Below are 7,581 nucleotides of genomic sequence, written 5' to 3'. Positions count from 1 at the left end.
GCAATACTATTGTCATTCTTATAGTCAGCACTAAATTGTTCACAAACAAATGTGTTTTAAGCTGCTAAAGACATATGATTCAAACGCTCAGAAAGTACTTTGTTCTATATTTTTGCTCTCCATTTTTATGCAAAACCTTTTACATTTTTATTTTATGGGTTATTGTTGAAGGTCGTACGATGACGTATGGTTGTTAACACATACTTCCTTTGGTTTATTATGGAAATGTGTCCATTGACAACAAACATACCACATCATCTACTTTATATAAGTATTGTATAAATTACAACGTATTTTGGTGATCTTGCAAAATGATCGTAATCCCGAAAATCGTAAACATATTTTCTTATCTTAAAAGGGGGCAAGAAGGGTTCCATTAACAGGCCAATAAATAAGATTTCAGTTAATTTAAAAAAAAAATACAAAAAAAGGGCTATTTTTTCTCTCATAATAACAGTAAACAGATTCACAACAATGTCATTTTCAAGAAAGCAGACAACAGTTAATTAGTCAATAACAGTATCAATGATCTTGAATATGTGCCATTTTTAACTAAAATATAAAGGCACAAAACCAGGACATAGGAGCACACACAGAACCAGGACATAGGAGCACAGAACCAGGACATATGAGCACAGAACCAGGACCGTTTTTCTTATCACCAGCACAGCGTCAGGACAATTACGTTTAAGGAACTTGCACGACTTTTGCAATATAATATTGTTGTAATATACTTTGCATGGTACTTATGACGAATCAGAGAAAAATTAAGCAACAAAACAGTCGTTTTATTGCCGTCCTGATACAATGTAAACAAACCCACCAGCACAGAATCAGGACCCACCAGCACCTGACAGAACCAAATCACCAGCACAGAACGTTCTCTCGCAGGACAACCATACCCACCGTGTTTTTAGACGCATATATACACCTAATGATTATGGAAATCTTCTATTGTTGGTAAAACAAATTCACAAATTTAAAAAATAGTCACAGCAAAAACATTCACATTTTGTACGAGTAGGAAAAACTCCCAATTCTGAATCAAAGTACTGAAGTACTGAACATCAGAGGACCTCAAGTTATGTTGAATAATTGATAAATGACAGGTGTTTATCTTATATACCTGCCAGACAGATATGTTCACCTTACAATATAGTACAATGTACAAATAAAATAATTTGCTATCATATCTGAGATACTGAATTGAACTAGGAAACTTAACTTTGTGAATTATCAATGATTACGTGGTCAAATGAGAACTGTTAGATTGGCATAATGACCATATAGTTGCACACATACAAAAATCGTTAGCATATAACTTATAATAGAGAATCAACATAGCAAACATTTCTTCGAGTAGCTATATATGGAAAGCCAACGAGGTCAAAATTCTTAATTCGTAACTTGTTAATTCGTAACTTGTAACTGTGTAATTTCTAAATTGTTAATTCGTAAATTGTTAATTTGTAATTTGTTACTGTGAAATTCATAATGCTTAAATCGTAAATTGTCAATTTGTAACTTGCACCTTTGTAGTTTCAACATTCTTAATCGGTAAATTGTCAGTTTGTTACTTGTAACTGCGCAATTTCATAATGCTTCATTCGTAAATTGTCGATTTGTAACTTGTATCTTTGTATCAAAATTCAACATTCTTCATTTGTTAATTGTCAATTTGTAACTTGTAGATTTCAAAATTCTTTATTGGTTAATTGTCTTTTTGTATATTGATGTTTTGTAACTTGTAACATGTGACTTGTCGATTCGTGAATTGTCGATGTGTGAAATGTCGAAGTGTTAAATGTCATCGTTGTATTATGCTAACGATCATTATGACGACAGATGGCGCTCGGCTTCTTCTTCTGTGTATAAGCCTCCTGTAAGTAGGATCACCGCCATATGGAAGTTTAAATCAATTATGTACAGCGCATACATATAAAAGATAACACATTGATAAATAAATTGTTTGTTTTATATGGCGGGTATGTATAAAAGGGACTCGGTTTTATATTGATGTAACCTCATATAAACATGTTTGTTTACTGTACTGGTCACCAAACCTGCAATGAGGTGTGTCACTTCCTTTATTAAGGTATATAGATGTGTCGCTGGGACGGGCTTCCTTATCAACTTCGCAAATATATTACTGTCACTTGGAAAGAAATTTTTATTTAATATTTAACCGGGTCAAAACAAGACTAAAAACATGAAATATAAGACGGTGCTGGAAAAATACTAATATTGTCCTGGGCCCGCATTTTTTGGACTCAATGTATAATGGCAGAAATGGTTTGACAACCATCATTCATCAATATTATAATCTCAACATTAAAATTTCAGAAAAGAATGTAATTATCTAATGATATGTTTAAATACAAGAAACAAATGGACTTTATTTATTTGGCTCCTGAGTATAAATGAACATAAATCAGGAATCTGATGCACAGTAGTTGTCGTTTGTTTATGTAATTTATACGTGTTTCTCGTTCTTGTTTTTTTTAATTATAGATTAGACTGTTGGTTTTCCCGTTTGAATGGTTTTACACTAGTAATTTTGGGGCCCTTTATAGCTTGTTGCTCGATGCGAGCCAAGGCTCCGTGTTGAAGGCCATATCTTGACCTATAATGGGTAACTTTTATAAATTGTTATTTGGATGGAGAGTTGTCTCATTGGCGCTCATACCACATCTTCCTATATCTATAAAAAAAAAAGTACTTTGCAAAACAAACTGAATGAAAAATTATTTTAAATGAGTCACTTAGTTAATGTATATTATATATCAAAACTGTGTTGAATATGCACTATTTTGTAATAAAATCTACAGGAACCAGAAAACTAATCGAGGCCCTAAAATTTGAGATATTGTCAACCGGAATGCGAGAAAACCGCATATATTTTAATAGTCAGGTCAATAATGGGATATCATATCGTCAATAGTATGGGACCAGTTCACATCTACCCAGCTAACACATAATATTTTCATGATATTATTGACTGGTTATATGTATGTTTGTCAAAAATATTTACCAAAAAATATTTTATAGACATTTTTTTTTACATCAGAAATTATACATGAAAGATATTTTAACAATAATATTTCATCCCAATGTTTTATTGCTAATATAAAAACATTTTTTGTAAATATTTTTTTATAATAAATAAATAAATATTCTTTGCTGATGTTTTTAAAACGTCAAATATCTGATGGACATTTTTATATATATATTTAATATATATATAATTTTTAGATGCGTAAAAGAAATATTTATAAAACATTTTTGATTAATATCTATGTAAAGCATAGGTTTGATGTATAATACAATATCTTTTTGATGTATAAGAAAATATCTTTTTGATGTATAAGAAAATATCTTTTTGATGTACCATCAATATAATTTTCTTTTCCTAATTAAAAATATAAAAATGGAAATATCTAATGAATATTTCAATAACATCATAACAACATATTTGTTCGATTTTATTTAGAAAACATTAGTTAAAGACTGTTTCATAAACATTTTAAGATAATATGATTAATAGCTATTTGTAAAATGTTTGATAGAAATGTTTTCCAAATGTTTGTTAGTGATATTTGAGTGAAGCACATGTTTGATATGAAAAAAGAAATATTTTATAAACATTTTTACATAATATTTCTAATTGATATTTGTAAGATGTACGACAAATGTTTTTCTAATGTTTGTAAGTGATATTTGTGTGAAGCCCATGTTTGATATGAAAAAGGAAATACTTTTTTATATAATTTTTAATCAGATTAACATGAATGTCTCCTCATTTTTGGTAGAAGAGTTTTAACAATTCTAATCTAACTTAGATGAAAATTCCAATTAAGTCAAAAGAAAAATTATCTAGCAAATAGCGATTGTATTTGAAGAGCATTGAGGACTCAGTAAAAATTCAAATGATAAAGTCATACCAAATAGGACTACGATAATCTGTGCCTAGAACTAGAAAATTCTTTTGTATTTTGCCTAATTCAAAGTTTTTAAAACAGTGTTTATAAAAAAAATATCATTGATATTTCATGCCAATAAAGAAATATAAGCCAACATTGTGCCAACAATATGCCAACTTATTAGGTACTTATCTCCCCCCCCTTTTATACCATATAATTGAATAATTTTTTTTTTATATATTATTCCAACGTTCTAACAAAAAAAATGTGCTCTTCATTCTCTTTATCTAACATTTTCAAATCTGTGTAGTCATTTAAATGTATTTACCTAAATGATTGAATAATTTTATGCACAAACATAAAATATTTAAAACCAGCCCAAAACAACAAATACAATTTGAATATACTTTCATTTTTTTCATCTTATTACAAATGACAGGAGTGCATTTTCTTGACAGTTGGGAAATTACTGAATATAATATAATATAATATCTACCAGTAGATTTCATGAGTTGTCTTATAATCATTCTATACAATGCATCAACATTTCATGAAAATGGGTATATGGTTCACAGACTGTATTTAAAAAACATTTGGTAGACATCCATAAAACATATCCTAGACATGAGAAGAATATTTTGTCAATATGTTTGAAAGATGTTGTCTGGATACTTTCAATTGACACTGAATAATATATCAAAATTATATTATTTCAATATAAAATCAAGATATTTAAAAATAATGCTCTTTAAACATTCAGAACAAATATTTCCAGAAAATATGCTATTCACATGAGTAAAGCCAGACATATCACGTCAAAAACATTTTTTTGAATGATATTTTGGTGACATTTTGCAATATATTTTAAAAAATATCAATAACATTTTTTTGGTCCTACCTGGGTACAAACATAAATAAGCTTGAAAGAATACAGCGACAACCTGTGAGATTTAAAACAGGTGAGTACTAATCAAGAGAAGTTGGTTGCGTCTCAAACACGCTCACCAAACTGAAACTACAAGACATACAGACAAAATAAAATTAACGGTACCAATTTTCTTGCACCAGATGCGCATTTCGACAATACATGTCTCTTCAGTGATGCTCGTGACCAAAATATTTGAAATCCAAAGCTTATAAAAAAGATGAAGAGCTATAATCCAAAAGGTCCAAAAAGTATAGCCAAATTCGTGAAAGGAATCAGAGCTTTGCATGAGGGAGATACATTCCTTAATTTATAATAATTTCTAATATTTTGTAACAGCAAATTTTAATAACACAAAAATTCCGTATTTTCATGCCAGTACCGAAGTACTGGCTACTGGGCTGGTGATACCCTCGGGGACTAATAGTCCACCAGCAGAGGCATCGACCCAGTGGTAGTAATAAAATTAACGGTACCAATTTTCTTGCACCAGATGCGCATTTCGACAATACATGTCTCTTCAGTGATGCTCGTGACCAAAATATTTGAGACACTCAAGTCAGAAGCTAATATTTCTATACGAGGTGGTCGCAGTGCTATAGAACCAGACAATTTAAAAAAAAAGCTCGTCCAAAAAGAACACTAAATTGCTGTCAAGGGCCCGATTTAACAATTATCAGTCAAGAAATGATGTGAACAAACATGCAGATAAAAAACTACACGAAGTGTTTTGAGATCTCAACGAGTAAAATACAACAATATTCTAACTCATTTTTCGTAAAAACAGTATTCGAATAGAACCACATTGAAGAACCGTAGTGCGTACACCGAGCGTTGACAGCCGTCCAGAAACTACTCTCGTGTATCGTCAATACATCAACGGCGCTCTCTCTATCGTTGTATTAACAACGTTCTCCTACAGATACAGATCTAAAATGATCATGCATGGTACAAGATCGAAATATACTAGAAGGTGTCCCCTCTATATATTTTTTAATGACCATGATCGTTTAACTATGAAACTGTTTATTCTTTACTACACGCGTCACCTACATAAATTTGAGAATGGAGATGGGGAATGTGTCAAAGAGACAACCCGACCATAGAGCATACAACAACCGAAGGCCACCAATGGGTCTTCAATGCAACGAGAAACTCCCGCACCCGGAGGAGTCCTTCAGCTGGCCCATAAACAAATATGTATACTAGTTCGGTGATACCGGACGTCATACTGAACTCAGAATTATACACAAGAAACAAAAATTAAAAATCATACAAGACTAACAAAGGCCAGTGTTTTTTTTAAATCTCAAACCCCCCTTCCTAATGCTCCCACTTTTAAACAAATTGACGCCCTCTCCCTCTGACTTGTCAGAGAAAAGATCTTGCTATATCGCCATTTGCATGTAAGAGGCAATTATCTCTTATATGCTTACACTAATTATACCCCACGCAACGAAGTTGCGGAGGGTGTAATGTTTTGACCCGTCCGTCTGTCTGTCTGTCTGTCGTTCCGTCAGTACGTCAGTCCATCGGTCTTGTTTCTTGTCATCGCAACTCCTCTCAAACCACACAACAGAATTTCATGATAATAAGGACATACTAAGTAGATTTGCATATCGACAATAAATTACAATTCATTTATTTTTCTAGAAGTTACTCACCTTTGAACTTATTTGCTTCGATATTCAAAGGACAAGCTTCACTAATTGCCCAAAATTACCATAAAACTACAAAAAATTCACAATTTGGTTCATAAAGGAGTCTATTTCAAAAGTCTCAACGCTCAATAAATCAGTTCTTTTCATAAAATAGACATAGGAAGATGTGATGTGAGTGCCAATGAGACAACTCTCCATCCAAATAACAATTTTAAAAAAGGTAAACCATTATAGGTCAATGTACAGCCTTCAACAAGGAGCCTTGGCTCACACCGAAAAACAAGCACATTTTATGTTCCAAATTTGTCAAAATGTGATGATTTTGAGCAATTTTCAGACCTGAAAGCTTTATGCCTTTAAGAATAAAGATTTGGCCGCCACCTACCATCCAACATGTTTTGTAACCAAAAGAATCCAAATCTTATATATATATATATAATTCATCAATATAAAAAATTGGATCTTGTATGGCAGCCAAGGTTATTTATGCCAAAAACAATTACAGTTTTACCATAGTTATCTGTGGTATAGTTTTCACAATTATTCAATGGTTTTGTTGTGTATGATTTCGAAAAGAAAAATAAAGATGGCAAGACCTGAATGAGGCCGCCTGATTTTTTTAAGTGACATATGAACAACAGAGTCAGTGTGGGGCCACTAAGCTAAACTGCACCAGCCAATATAAATGAATGCCTAGGGTGGGAATCGAACCCACATACACCAACTCTGTTGTCCCTATATTTTTAAATGAACAAAAAATTGTTAAGAACAAATTTAAAACAAGATGCTCCACAGGGCGCAGCTTTTTACGATCGCAGAGGTTGAACCCTGAACGGTTGGGGCAAGTATGGACACAAAATTCAAGCTTGATTCAGCTCTAAATTTGGATTGTGATTAAATAGTTGACACAGAATGAATGTGGTATAATGAACTTAAAATTTTTTTTTTGCCTTTGAGCAATTCACTATGCTGTTGAATATTAATCCTCTCAAAAAAATATTTGAAGAAATTTTCTTTTTATTTATGAAATCTGAAATGAGAAAAATTGAACCCCCCCCCCCCAATTTTTTTTTCA

Source organism: Mytilus edulis, chromosome 5 (genome assembly GCF_963676685.1).
Source record: "Mytilus edulis chromosome 5, xbMytEdul2.2, whole genome shotgun sequence".
NCBI lineage: Eukaryota > Metazoa > Mollusca > Bivalvia > Mytilida > Mytilidae > Mytilus > Mytilus edulis.
Note: the sequence above shows the minus strand (reverse complement) of the source record.